The 14,997-nt window shown below is 47.4% G+C and overlaps 1 protein-coding gene across 2 annotated transcripts in view; it reads left to right on the top strand.

Annotated features, from left to right (window-relative positions):
• Positions 1-4,907: 4,907 nt before the first annotated feature.
• The window catches only part of LOC140716900 (zinc transporter Slc39a7-like), a 30,517-nt gene continuing 20,427 nt past the window's right edge, over positions 4,908-14,997 (top strand). The window contains exon 1 of one of the 2 annotated variants that reach the window (XM_073029993.1): positions 4,908-4,978. The gene's annotated coding sequence lies outside the window, so the exon portion shown is untranslated. Of the gene's footprint in view, positions 4,979-5,000; positions 5,186-14,997 lie in introns of those variants that run through there. The other variant, XM_073029984.1, reaches the window with a different exon arrangement.

Raw genomic sequence — 14,997 nt, forward strand, 5'->3', positions numbered from 1 at the left:
TGAAGGGTCTCGGCCCGAAACGTCGACAGTGCTTCTCCTTGTAGATGCTGCCTGGCCTGCTGTGTTCCACCAGCATTTTGTGTGTGTTGTTTGAATTTCCAGCATCTGCAGATTTCCTCGTGTTTGCTTTTATTTTCATTCACAGTTTTGGAGGTTTGAATGCTCCAATTAATATTTTTTACATCTTGTAATGGTTGGCCTGGAGTTTTTTTTTTCTGTGGGGGGGGGGAGGATACTAACTTTATATGATTCTATTTTGGGTGCTCTTTTATCACTGTTTTGAACTATATTATTGTTATGTTTATTTTGCGCTGTATTCATCTTCATTTTGCTGTTGGCTTTTTGCTGTAGTAATTGTAGAAATGCATTAAAATAGTGTTGAGGTGAATAAAGTTATCCACTTAGGTTTAGGAGCTTGATGGTTGATAACTGTTCTTGAACCCGGTGGTGTGGGAGTTAAGGCTCCTGATGGCATCAGTGAGAAGAGAGCATGGCCTGGAGGTTGAGGATCGTGGACACTGCTTTCCTGTGACAGCGTTCCTTGCAGATGTACACAATGGTGGGAAGGGCTTTACTTGTGATGGATGGGGCTGGATCCACTGAGTTTGCAGGCTTTTCTGTTCAAGGGCTTTGGTGTTTCCACACCAGGCCATGGTGCAGCCAGTCAGTATACTCTCCACCATGCATCCAGAAAAGTTTGTCATTGACATTTTGAACCTCTGTAAACTTCTGTGAAAGTAGAGGTGCTGCCATGCCTTCTTTGTAATGGCGCTTATGTGCTGGATCCAGGAGAGATCCTCTGGAATGATAATGCCTGTTATCGACCCTCTCCATCTCTGATCCCTGATGATGAATGGCAAATGGACATCTGGTTTCCCCTTGTAGTCAATCACCAGCTCCTTTTCTTTGCTGACGTTGAATGAGAGGTTGTTGTTGTGGCACCACCCAGGCAGATTTTCAATCTTACGCCTCTCTGTTGATTCATCACCACCTTTGATTTGGCTCACAGTGGTGTCATCAGGACAATTAAATATGGCATTTGACTATAGTTAGCCCTTACAGTCTTTAGTGTAAAGCAAGTAGAGCAGGGGGCTAGGCACACAGACTTGTGGTACACCATGCAGAAGTGATGTTTTTGACTCTGCAAGTGAGGAAACCGAGGATCCAGTTGCTTAAGGTATTGAGGCCTACTGTATGTCTTGGAGCTTGTTGATTAGTTTTGAGAGGATGATGGTATTGAATGCTGAGCTGTAGTTGATAAAGAACATCCTGATCTATGCATCTTCACTCTCCAGATATTCCAAGGTTGTGTCAAAACCAATAAAATGGCATATGCTGTTGACCTGTTTAACAGTTGGCAAATTAGAGCAGATCAAAGTTACTCCTCAGGCAGGAGTTGATAAGTTTCATCTCCAACTTTTCAAAGCTCGTCATCTCAGTGGATGTAAGCACCACTGGGCAATAGTCATTGAGGAAGGTTTCCACGTCCTTCTTAGGCACCAGGATGATTGAAGTCACCCTGAAGTACTGTAGATGGGTACATCAGACTGCTAAAGCTAAAGATGTTAGATGTCAGTAAACACTCTAGCCAGTTGATTAGCACAAGTCTCTACTCGACCAGATACACTGTCTGGGCCAAATGCTTTCCGCATGTTTACTCTCCCTGAAGGATGTTGGCCTCAAAGACTGAAATCACAGGGTTGTTGGGGGGCTCTGGCAGTTTGTGTAGGTGCCCCTATGTCCTGTCAGTCAAGGTGAGCAAAACCTCATTGTCATCCATGTTGTTTGGTTTTACTTTGTAGGAGGTGACAGCATTCAACCCGTCACAGCCATCGAGCATCCTTCTGCCATTCAGGTTTGGTCCAGAATTGCCCTCTGCCATGTGAAATGGATTTCCATAGGTCGTATCTGGACATCTTGTACATTCCTTGTTTCACAGACCTGAACACCACCGATCTAGCTCTTAGCAGATTGCAAATCTCTCGGTTCATGCAGGGCTTTGGGTTGGAGAAGACTGAATGAATTTGCAGAAGAATACTTGACCATGAGGGTCTTTATGAAGTCTATGACAGCTGTGGTGCATTCATTCAGATACTCCGGTGTCCTTTGAGCATGGACCCGTCCACTGACTCAAAGCCACTCCTCTGCAACCTAAGATGGCCTCTTTGATGTCCTTACCTCCGGTGCCTTGCCCTTTAGTCTCTGCCTGTACGTAGTAGGAAGAGGACAGCCAGATGATCAGAATTCCCGAAACGTGGTTAAGGCAATGAATGGTTGGCATTCCTGATCATGGTGTAATAGTGGTCGAGTGTGTTGGGTCCCCTGGTACTGCAGGTGATATGTTGTTGATAACTGGGTAGAGATTTCTTCAAGCAAACCTGATTGAAGCCCCTGGCAATGATGTGAAAGGTGACGGGCCAGGCTGTTTCTTGTTGGCTAACTGTGGAAGCCAATACTGTACATCCTCACTCCCAATGCAGGCTTCCTTAGCATTGTTGGAGGAGCCATCTACCAGAAAAACAGGGAGTGATCCATCATAGTTCTAAGTTGAGGTGGAATCTGGGGGTGAGACCTTCATGGTGGTGCAGCTGGTAGAGCCACTGTCTCACAACCCCGGCGACCCGGGCTTCATCCTGTCTGTTCGCTTGGCAATATCTTCCTGCGCTAGAGCTTGGAACAGAGCTGCGGTTTCAGGAGTGTAACACAGCAGATTGAGTGTAATCATAAACATGAGAAAGTTAGCAGATGCTGGAGATCCAAAGCACACACACAAATACTGGAGGAACTCAGCCGGTCAGGTTGCATCTATGGAAATGAATAAAGAGTCGACGTTTTGGGCCAAGGAATGGGGAAGACGCCAGAATAAAAAGGTGGGAGGAAGGGAAGGATAGCTGGAAGGTGATAGGTCAAGCCAGGTGAGTAGGAAAGATAAAGGCTGGTGAGAAAGGAATCTAATAGGAGATGAGAGAGTGGACCACAGGAGGAGGGGATCCAGAAAAAAGTGATAGGCAGGTGAGAAGAGGTAAGGGGCCAGAGTGGGAAATAGAAGAGGGTAGGGGAGGGGTATTTTTTACTGGAAAGAGAAAAAAATATTCATGCCACCTGGTTGGAGGCTACCAAGATGGAATATAAGGTGTTGCTCTTCCATCCTGAGGGTAGCCTCATCTTGGCACAAGAGGGGGCCATGGACCGACATGTTGGAATGGGAATGAGAATTGGAATTAAACCATTTGGCCACCCTGAAGTTCTGCTTTTGGTGGATTGAGCAGAGGTACTCAACGAAGCGGTCTTCCAAGTTACAACAGGTCTCACCAATGTAGAGGAGGCCGCATCGGGAGCACTGGACACAATAGATGACCCCAGCATATTCACAGGTGAACTGATCGGGGCCCTGAATGTAGGCGAGGGAGGAGATGAAGGGGCAGGTATGTCACTTTGGCCGCTTGCAGGGTTAAGTGCCAGGAGGAAGATTGGTGGGGAGGAATGAATGGACAAGGGATTCACAGAGGGGACAATCCCTGCAGAAAGTAGAGTGGGAGGGGAGGTTAAGATATATTTAGTGGTAGGATCCCTTTGGAAATGATGGAAGTTGCAGAGGATGATGCGTTGGACGTGGAGGCTCATGAACGAGAGGAACCCTATCACTGCTGAGGTGGCGGGAAGATGGGGTGAGCGTGGATGTTCGGTTAATGGAGGAGATGTGGGTGAGGGGAGCAGCTGTGGTAGAGACTGAGTGTAACATGGGAACGTTGGCCTCAGAGTGGAGATTGGTTTTGATTTAGATTGATGCTGATTTGTCAGAGATAGCGTTGCTTTTGGGTTAGTAAGTTGGTTTATTCTTGTTACATTTACCGAGGTAGAGTGAAAAACTTGTCTGCATGCTGTTCATCCGGATCAATTCGTTAGCACACTGAGGTAGAACAAAGTAAAACAGTAACAGAATGCAGAATAAACTGTTCACTGCAGTGCAGGTAGACAGTTGCGTGCAAGGTCATAATGAAATTGACTGTGTGACTAAAGGTTCAACGGTTTATTTTATTAAAGTATGGATGCAGAATATAACTCTGAGATTTGTCTTCTCCAGATAGCCATAAAACACAGAAAACCATAGAAGTTGAGAGAATGTTATTAATTTCAACATCCCCCCCCCCTTATTGTAATAGGTAACCACTCTATAGCAGGATACAAGCTTACCCTGAGCTCTGCAGCATGTGCTTTCAGATATTTGTATCTTCTGCCTGATGGGAGGGGTAGGAGAATGACTTTGGGTCTTTCTGTTGGTTGCCTTGCCGAGGCATTGAGAGGTACAGATGGAGTTTATGAAGGGGAGGCTGATTTCACATGTTGAGCTTCGCCCACAGCTCTCCGCAGTGTCTTGCTACCAAGCTGTGGTGCATCAAATGGATGATTTCAATGGTGCATCAATAAAAGCTGGTGAGGATCAAAGGGAACATGTCAAACATGTTATTGTACTCTATGACCAATCTCTTGCAACACTTCGTGATGATGGATGTCAGAGCCATGGGGGGGGGGGGGGGTAACATGGCCTTATTTTTCTTAAGAATCAGAATCGTAGTGATCTTCTTAAAGCATTTGGTAACTTCAGATTGAACCAGGAAGAGGTTATAAGTTCAGTGGCTCACACCTTCACCAAGGCTCTTGTCCGAGCTATGTGCTGTGGGGAGGAGGAAAGAGGTTGGCATCACCATGTCTTAGAGAGGCCATCTTGACGAGGGAAAGCAGCAGTGAGGAGCGGGGTCATATTACCGGTGGGTGGCCATGTTAGTGAGGGGCAGGCGAGCAGAGCGGGGCGGAGGTGAGTCCGGTGGGTGGCCATGTTAGTGAGGGGCAGGCGAGCAGAGCGGGGCGGAGGTGAGTCCGGTAGGTGGCCATGTTAGTGAGGGGCAGGCGAGCAGAGCGGGGCGGAGGTGATTCCAGAGGGCCATATTGGTGAGGGGCAGACGCACGGAGCTTGGAGGTAGGTTCCAGTGGCTGGTCGTATTGATGCGGGGTAGACTCGCAGGACCTGGCCGAGGGTGGTGAGGAATGATGATGCGGGGCGGGTGACGTGACACAGAGCCTCCTCTCACTCTCTTCTCGCGACGTCACACGCGGCCGGCGTCTCGCGGTATCTTCACAGCGCCGGGCTTCTGACTCTCCGGCGGCAGTGCCACGTCTGTTTCAGGTAAGGGGCTTTGGTCGGCGGCAAGAACAAGGAGGACACTTAAAAATTCTGTTTGCACCCTTAACCGCACCATTCCTCGGGGGCCAGTGGCTGCACTGGTGCAGGGTCGGAAGGGGGTCGCTGTACTTTTACAGGGTCTTGGATGGGGATGGTTGTACAGATGCAGTGTCTTGAAGGGTTGGCAACACTGGGGTAGGTTCTTGTGGGCTGGCTGCTCTGGTGAAGGGTATGGGGGGGTGTTGGTTGCATGGTGCAAGTCCTTGTGGGGGGTCTTGGGGGTTGGCTGCATTGGTGCAGGGTCTTAAGGGAGTTTGCATTGGTGTAGAGTTTTCGGACGTTGGTTGCACTGGTACAGGCACTGGGATCATTCCGTGCCTCAGTGTTTTACTTCCCCAACCCCCCCCCCCCCTCCGCCACTCGCCAAGCCAGTGCTGAGAGTGGAGGATTTTGGAGCGAGGTTAAGTTTATCAGCAATTGGCAAACTGCCTGCCGCAGCAACTTATCAGCCCCCCCCCCCCCCCCCAACTGAGTTATTTAATATTCCACCTGAGGTATTTTGCGTGTGCTCCAGAAGGTGTGGGATTTTTTTTAGGGCAAACGTTTATATAATGCCGGAAAATTTGTTGAGAAGCTGGCTTGTGATTTGCAACTTTTGCCATACCCACAGGTCTGGCAGCGTGGCAGCTTTGCACTCTTGCTTTTTTTCTAATGTACAGAAGCCAGCAAGCTGAGTATACATCAAAACGGGCCACATGGTGCATGCACATGCCTGAATTTCATTTGAATTTGCAATCATAGTGCACAACAGCTCAGAACTGGCCTTTTGGCCCCTCTAATCTGTGCTGTCCACATTTTCAACCTTCGCTCCATCTACCTGCACCCTGACTGTAACTCTCCACACCTGTAGACTTTGGAAGTTACAAGTTAAAACAAAAGAACAAGGAATTGCATTTGTATAGCTCCCTGCAAGTCCCAAATATGCACCCCTGGTAAAGCTCACCGTGAGGTAGAGGAGCTTCATGCCTAACCCAGAAAGCATACAAATCTCAGCTGACATGAGTGTGAACTGCTAGAGAGGTGCCCAACTGTTGGTGTCATTTGTTGGAGATGTTCAGTCTTTCACAGGGCTGTAGGTCGTATCGAGATGCTGGGTTGAGATGGCATTGGCGCTGCCCAGCGACTACCCATCAGCAGCAAAATACAAAACAAAGAAACTTACTAAACACCTTATTAATAACAATCACTGGTAACAATGGAGAGGCATGGCAGAGGCGGGAGTGAGGAAAGTCCCGGTATCTGATTGATTTTAAGTGCTTGGCCGAAATGGAAAGGTCGGGTGCGGGCTGAATCATGGCGGCGGAGTCGGCCCCAGAGCTGTCCCGAGAGTGAGGAATAACCCGACGTTTGGACGATTCATGCGCCGGGCGGGGCAGATCAGGGTGTCAGTACCAGAGGCGAGGGATGGGCTGGTTCTGTTCACTGCTCCGTGATGTTTACCCATCTCTGCACTGAACTGAGACCGTGGCCTGCTCCAGCTATAGAGATTCCTGGCTTTGCTTCTGTGTCCTGCAATGTTTGCTGTATAAATTTATGATGTAACCTGATTTTGGCGGAGTTGTAAGACAATGGTTCCCTCTGATCACGTTTTAAATCTTATACTGAGGTCTGTCTTTATTCCTGTTCCCTAACAGAGTAAAGTCTCTCACAGTAAATTGGCGACAAAATTCTTCTACGGTAAAATACGATAAGTCAGGGTAAATTCTTTGATGCAATGGTTAGGGGGAAATAAGTGGGGTAATGGGACTGAGGCGATTCTGTTGCCAGCTGGTACATATTCCTGTGACCACTTTGTTCTCCACAGGGTGCTCAGCTTCCTCCCACAGGTCAGGGTCAGTAGATTAACTGTACGTTGCCCCTGCTGTGTAGTTGGCTGATAGAGAAGAGAGAATCCAGTTTGAGGTAATAACCATATGCACAGTTGCAATGAAAGTCTTGCTTACAATAGCAGTACAGACACATCACATTAGAGGCACAGCACATAAATTGAATATAAATTATACAAGAAGGAAAAGAATGAGAATTAAGAAAAAAGTCATAGTATCTATCTATCTATCTATCTATCTAGTGTTGCTGTTCTGAAGTAGTGATTAGGGTTGTGCAGGTTGTTTCACAAAATGAATGGATGAAAGGAAGTCGCTGGTTTTGAACCTGCCGGTGTGGGACCTGAGGATTCTATACCTCGTGTCTGATGGCAGCAGCAAGAAGATGCTGTGATGGAGATGGCGTGGTCTTTAGATTTTGCCTTCTTGAGCATTGCCTCCTGTATATGATTCCAGTGGTGGGGAGGGATGTGTCTGTGGTGTATTGGGCTGGGTTCACGACTGTCTGAAGCCCCTTACATTCCTGCGCATTCGGATCGCCATTCCAGACCACTTTCAACAGTACATCTGCTGGAGTGACAAGCCAAACCTCCTCGGTCTCCTGGGGCAGAGTTGATGGGAATGAGGCGAGAATAAAATGGCATTGGCATAAGTGGTTGATGTGGATTCGGTGGGTTGAAGGGCTAGTTTCCCTGCTGTACTTTTCTATAACTGTGAAACCAAAGCCTTGTCCTCACGGACAGATGGGGACCCCTCTCTTCTTTGTAGAAGAACAGCAGAATTATTCCCAGGTCCATGTCCAATATATCTTCTGCAATCTGTATCAGTGAACCAGGTCATCTGCTGCTTGTCATCTGCTTGTTTGGGTTGCACAGGCCAAATTACATCTATGACTTCACTTCAAATACACTTAATTGCTGACCAAGGCTGTGCAGGGTGCTACCTAAATCCTGGTCTCTCTTTTTTTGCTTTAATATGTTGCCTTCTCTGCTGTATGATAGACGACACCGATTCAGCCAGTGAATCCCTGGAGAAATCTCAACTTCAAGTTTAATTGTCAGTAAACCATCCATGAATGCAGTCAAGCGAAACGGTGTTACTCCGGGGCCAAGGTGCAAAGCAGCGTGCTAGTAGTCATACACAGTAATGGGCACACAGAGTACGTACCGATAAAAGACAGCAGTGAAGTACAGTCATACACACAAAAAATTGTCCGAGACTGAGTTCATCAATGTCGCAGCAGTCTGCAAACACCATATAGCTTGTCTTCTGCCAAGTGAACACTAGAGGGCAGCACTGATGGCAGCATGTTCACCGCGCCACACTGGTGGAGTATACCGACTCCGCCTCTCCCCTGGGCAGCTGCAAGCAGGTGACACCCCGGCTTGAGGCCTAGTCCTTGCTACAACTGAGGCCACACAGCTCTCCTGCTGTCCGCCCCCACCGCTTGCCAATAGACCAATTATCTGAAATTTCAGCATTCCATATTAACGATGTCCAACAGTGTCTTGCCATCACAAGAAAAGTGACTACAACAGTCACTTGCTAATAGACTGCACACTTTCAGTTCCTTCAGTTTCTCTGCCAGCGAGTAACTTGTCGATGGGGGAATCCTGCAGTACTTTACGTTCTTAAAGAAGGTCTTGCAATTGTAAAAGATGCATTTAAAAAAGACAGTAACAGTAAATTTTAAAGTATATACTACCTTGAGAAGTTTTCTTGCAGGTGCTTACAGGAAAATAAAGAAATACAAATGGATTTATGAAAACTATAAACAAACAACCAATATGCAAAAGAAGACAAATTGTAAATAAGTAATACTGAATTGTAGAGTCCTTGAAAGTGAGACTATAGGTTGTTCAGCATTGAGGGAGTGAAGCTGTAGCTGCTGGTTCAGGAGCCTGGTGGTTGTAGGGTAATAACTGTTCTTGAACCTGCTGGTGTGGGAGTTAAGGCTCTGTACCTCTTGCCTGATAGTAGAAGCGAGAAAGGAACATGGCATAGATGGGGGGTGGGGGGTGGCGGATTGGGTATCCTTGATGATGGATGCTGCTTTCTTTGGGCAATGCTCCTTATAAATGTATTCCATGATGGGAGGGTTTTGCCTGTGATGAACTGGGCCGCATTCCCCACTCTTTCTGCTCCTGAGCTTTACCAGGCCATGATACAATCATCTTTTCAATCCCATTTCCTTACCTCACTGGAATGGATTCTGTCTGGCACATTAATGTGTGAATGTTGGGGGTGTTTATTCACTGGCCACACCTCCACTGATTTGAATTGTGATGGAGTAGGGAGATCCTGGGGGAACTGGCTTATTATTGGTAACCAGAGCTCCAAGAATTCTTAAGCTGAACATCATTCTGACTGCAGTTCTGAATGTTACTGTATCAGAGTCAGAATCAGGTTTAACATCACCGGCATATGTCATGAAATCTGTTAATTTAGTGGCAACAGTACAGTGCAATACATGATAATCCCCGAGTCCACAATTCCACAGATTCAGGGATGATGGTCAGGTGGGTGAGTATAGCAATAGAGACTGGGAGGTGTCAGATGAGGGCCATTTCTCTTCCAGAGGAAGGGTCTTGACCCGAAACAATGACTGCCCATTTCCCCCACAGATGCTGACCGACTAGTGTGTTGCTCTAGATTCCACCAAACACATCTCTTGCCTCTCGATTATCAGTCACTGCCTTGATTTCTCAGAACCTGATTTGCTTAATTATTTTTCCCAAGGTGTGGCCATTCAGTCCATCAGATCCGTACCAGCTTTCTGCAGAACCATCCCTTTCCTCTTGCCTCACTGAATCTCCACAATTTATTCTCTCCCGTGTGCCCAGCAGCTCCCCTTCGATGCTGGTATTCTTGAACAAGAGCTGACAGAACCAGGAAACCATGGTGGCTGTCATCTTCCTAAGTTCTATAGAACAAGGAATGGTTGCGGAGCAGACTTGATGGGCCGGATGGCCTGATTCCGCCATATGTCTTATGGCTTTGAATACTGGAGGTGTGGTGAATGTAACCTTTTTAGTCACTGGAATGAAGGGGGCTGAGGGGTGACCTGCATCGATACGGTAGATGGTCTTTTCCCCACAATAGGGGAGCCTGAGGCTAGAGGGCAGAGGTTTAAGGTGAGGGGGTATCTTGAGGGGTAGGTTTTCCACACTGAGGGTGGTGGGTGTGTGGAATGAGCTGCCAAGTGAAGTGGTGGAGGAGGGAACAAGTACGTTAAAGAGGGACTTGGATCTAATAGCTACATAGCTATCAGAGTCAGCATGGATGAGGTGGGCTGAAACAGCCGGTCGGTCTGCAGTATGAACCCACGTAAACGGTGAACAACAGACCGGAACTACCACCTGACAGTAAATGCCAGAGTCTGTTGTTAAGAGAGAGGCCATTGTCAGAAAGAGTGCAGGGAAGATTTACAGGGATCTGCTTGTACCTGAGGGCCACAGTTATGGGGGCGGGGGAGGCTGGGTGGATTGGGAGCGAAGAAGACTGGGGGATGACTTTATAGAGGTGTATAAAATATTGAGGGGTAGAGATGAGGTGAATACCTTTTGACCTATGCCCTCAATTTCCCAGGGTAAGGTTGAAAAGGGCCCCGAGGGACAGCTGCACACAGAGAACAGTTGGTATCTGGAACAAGCTGCCAGAGGAAGTGGTTGAGATAGGTACGATATCGACATTCAGAAGACACTTACAGGCAGGTGCAGCAAGCTGTGAAAATGATGCGACACTGGGGTTTATTGTGTCAAGTTTCGAGTGCAGGAGCAAGAACGTCTTGCTGCAGTTTGTTTATTTTAGTTAGAGATACAGTGTGGACCAGATCCTTCCGACCCATCGACCCACGCCACCCAGCAGTCCACCCAGTTAAACCTAGCCTCATCACAGGAACTGACAATGACCAGTTAACCCACCTTTAGACCGCGGGAGGAAACCCACGCAATCACAGGGTGAACGGACAAACTACACAGATTCTTGCAGTGTTGGATACAGTTGGGTCCCCGGGTTACACAAATGTCCGTATGATATCCCCTCCACCACCATCGACATCTTCAAAACGCAGTGCCTCAAGAGAGGGTCCATATTGAGGAGCCTCACCATCTGGGGCAAGTCCGACCGCACTGTTCATTATGTATTTATTTTAGTTTTTAAATTGTAACTTGTAGTGATTTCTTGTGTTGCACCATTCTGTGGTCACAAAACAACATGAACACTTCCTCAGTATATCGTCTCTCTTTGCACTACCTATTTAATTTGCTTTTTCATCTATACTGATTGCAGTCTGTAGTTTTTATTATTACGTATTGCATTGTGGAGCTGCCGCAAAACAAATTTCCCAGCGTGCTGGTGATATTAAACCTGGTTTTGATGTATTCAAAGTTCGAATTAAATTTATTATCAAAGTATGTGAATGTTGCCATATACTACCTTGAGATTAATTTTCTTGCAGGTATTTACCAGAAAAAACAAAAGACAGCAGAATTTTACGAAAACCTATACATAAACAGACAAATTCTGGCAACCACTGCGCAAAAGAAGACAAACTGCAAATACTGAAAATGAGTTGTAAAGTGTTCACGAAAGTGAGCCTGTAGGTCGTAGAGTCGGTTCAGAGGTGTGGTGAAAGAAGTTATCCGTGAATGCTCAGGAGCCTGATGGTTGTGGGGTAATAACTGTTCCTGATTGTGTGGGACTTTAGGCCTCTGTAACTCCCGCCCATTCGTAGCAGCGAGAAGAGGGCATGGCCTGGATCTGATGGATGCTGCTTTCGTGTAAATAGTGCCTTGTAAAAAAAATATCCAGCCCCAACTCTTTGCTCACAATGAGTCTTGCAAACAGGGGTTTTGTTCAATTTAACTGAGAACAGATGTTTCTGTGGCAGGCAGGTTGGTGAGAGTGAGGTCAGCTGTGTTTTTCCCTCATGTTGGTTCCCTCACCACCCTCTGCAGTCCCAGTCTGGTAGCTGTGTCCAGTAGGACCCAGCCAGCTCGGTCTGTGGTGGTATCACCGAGCCACTCTTGGTGATGGACATTGAACCCCCGACCCGGAGTACGTTCTGTGCCCCTGCCTCCTCCAAGTGCTGCTCAATGTGGAGAAGTACTGATTCATCGGCTGAGGGGGGACGGTACGTGGTAATCAGCAGGAGGCTTCCTTGCCCATGTTTAACCTGGTGCCATGAGACTTCTTGGGGTCTAGAGTCGATGTTGAGAGTTGCCAGGGCAACTCCCTCTCTACTGTACACCACTGTGCCACCAGCTCTGCTGGATCTGTCCTGCCGGTGAGGCAGTACGTACCGGGGAGTGGTGATGGCGGGGTCCGGAATGTTCACTGTAAGGTCTGATTCTGTCAGTACAACTATGTCAGGCTGTTGCCTCCAAAGCTGGGAGGCTGTCTCACGGTAAGGAGGACTTTGCAGGGTCAACAGGGCTGGTTTTGCCGTTGTCGTTTCCAGTGCGCAGGTCAATGCCGGTTTGTCTGTCTGCGTACATTCCTTATTATTTTCTTTTCAGCTGTTGGGTACAACTGAATGGCTTGCCAGGCCATTCCAGAGGGCATTTACGAGCCAGCCACATGACTGTGGGTCTGGAGTCACGTATAGGCCAGATCAGCTAAGGACGGCAGGATCCGTCCCCTAAAGGACATTAATGAACCAGATGGGTTTTTACGCCATGATTTCATGGTCTTCAGATATTTTTATTGAATGCAAATTCACCATCTGCCATGGTAGGATTCAAACTCATTTCCCCAGCGTATGACTGGGTCTCTGGAGTACTGATCCAGGGGTAATTACCACTACGCCAAATCCCCCCCTTCTGCAAGAGCAGAATGCAGTAGCTTCATGAGATCAAATCCCTGGGTGTTGGATCCCGAGCACTGAGTCCCTTGGGTAGAGAATTCACCAACACCCATCTGAAGAAATACAAGTTCAAGTTTAATTTTCATTAAACCGTGTACATGAACACATTCCAATGAAACAGTGTCCATCTGGGGCCAAGGTGCAAACATAGTGCCAGCTGTCGTACCTACGTAGTACCTGCAGCACATATAATTCTGATAGCAGAAAAACATACAGGTACAAAAACTGCTAGAAATTAATAATAATATAGGCCAAGTCCCAGAACGTCATGGCCCGTAGGTTGATGGTACATGGATGTTGTCCTCGAGCTACATTTTTGCAAGTACAACCAAAGCAGTTCCTCATCTCAGGCAAGTGCAGCTTGTCCTCCCAGGAGCGAACACTGGAGGGCAGCACCGATTGGGGGGGGGTCACGGGGAAGCCAGCCGCCAACCCAGCACTGGAGTCTCCTTTCCTGGGAGGCTGCAGCAGGCGATCCTGCAGTATTGGGGCCTGGCCCATATAACAACCAAAGCCACACAGCTTCCCCATTGTTGGTCTTGCCAATGAACCAGTGTATCGGACTTGCAGAATTCTTCATCAATGTCCAATGGAGTCTTGAAGTCTCAATAAAAATACCCAAGCCAATCCTTTTCACCGTTTGCTGAATCATGTACCTCCTTTGACACCTTCCATGGGTGGTTAAAGCAGGCTGGAACAAGTTCATCTCCACACCTATCGAGCAATTGCCTGCGGGGTAGACTTGCCGTGCTCGATTTTTAATATCCAGCGGTGTTTTGTGATCATTAAAAGAAGACATTAAGGACTGACAGTTACACCTTTGTTTGGACCCAGAGAGGCCGCTTCGTCCGATCACGCTGCCATCTCGTCCTTGTTCTTCTCAGTGGCCCCCTCATCTCAGTGATGAGTTGCTGTCTCATATTTTGAGAGTCGCCCTTGGTTCTGGACTGGACAGTTGTAGGAAGCATCCACCACGTCTCTTATTGTTATTTTCCATCCACGCTGACCACAGCTTGTCCCGTTTGCCCATATTTGGTCCATATCCCTCTAAACCCCTTCCTATCCATGTACAGGTAGTCCCCGAGTTACAAACGTCCGACTCACGGACAACTCGTACTTACGAACTGAGGAAGGAGAACGCCGTCCGCCATTTTAAGTTGGATCACGACGCTGTACGCCACTGTTGCCATTGACACTGTTTAACTTCGTATTTGGCTTAAATTTTTCTTAGTAAGATTCACCCTGACCCCGCCCCCTCCCTCCATTCCAGTCGGCTGGTGGCACAGTGAGATCAGTGAGTTCGATCCAGTGACAGACCGCTCCCTTGCCGGGGTTGGTGTTGATCCGGTGACTCCTGTACCATTCGTGCTGGGTTGATGTCAAGCTCACAACTCGACCTTGTGAAAAAAACACTGCCACCTCCAGTTTAAATTCCCACACGGAATATTGTGGAGGATCAAATACCCAAACCCAGCACAGCCCCCATTTGTCCCATTTAGCCTGTCTCAGTGCGGTGGTCCTTAGAACCCAGCGGATCTCGGGAGCTGGCGGAGCTCGGGACCCGCCGCCCCTAGTGTTTCTGTTCTATTGACGGGAAGTGATCACGATTTGAAAATAAAGTGGAAATAACAAAGTGTTTGGAAAGACGTGAAACACCATTGGAAAAGCGTTAGGCTATAGTCAGTCAACGATCGGAACAATTTTAAAGGATAACGGATAATGTGAGAATAATGGAACATGTGAAACGCCCTGCCCTGATGAAAGCTACAATTATTACTAAGCAACGCAGTGGTTTAATTATTGGAATACATAAGTTTCTTAAGTGTTTTATATGCATAGAAAGGTAAAATATATACTATATACTAAGACAAACGTTTGACAAACTGACGCTAAATAATACCGGATGTACTTGTTCCGACTTACGTACAAATCCGACTTAAAGACGGACTCAGGAACAGAACTCGTACGTAACCCGGGGACTGCCTGTAGTTATTCAAACTGTCTTTCTGAATGTTGCTAACCTGAGATTGGATGGGAACCACCGCTGATTGGTTTCAGGAAGGAGC

This window comes from Hemitrygon akajei, chromosome 2, assembly GCF_048418815.1.
Source record: "Hemitrygon akajei chromosome 2, sHemAka1.3, whole genome shotgun sequence".
Taxonomy (NCBI): Eukaryota; Metazoa; Chordata; class Chondrichthyes; order Myliobatiformes; family Dasyatidae; genus Hemitrygon; species Hemitrygon akajei.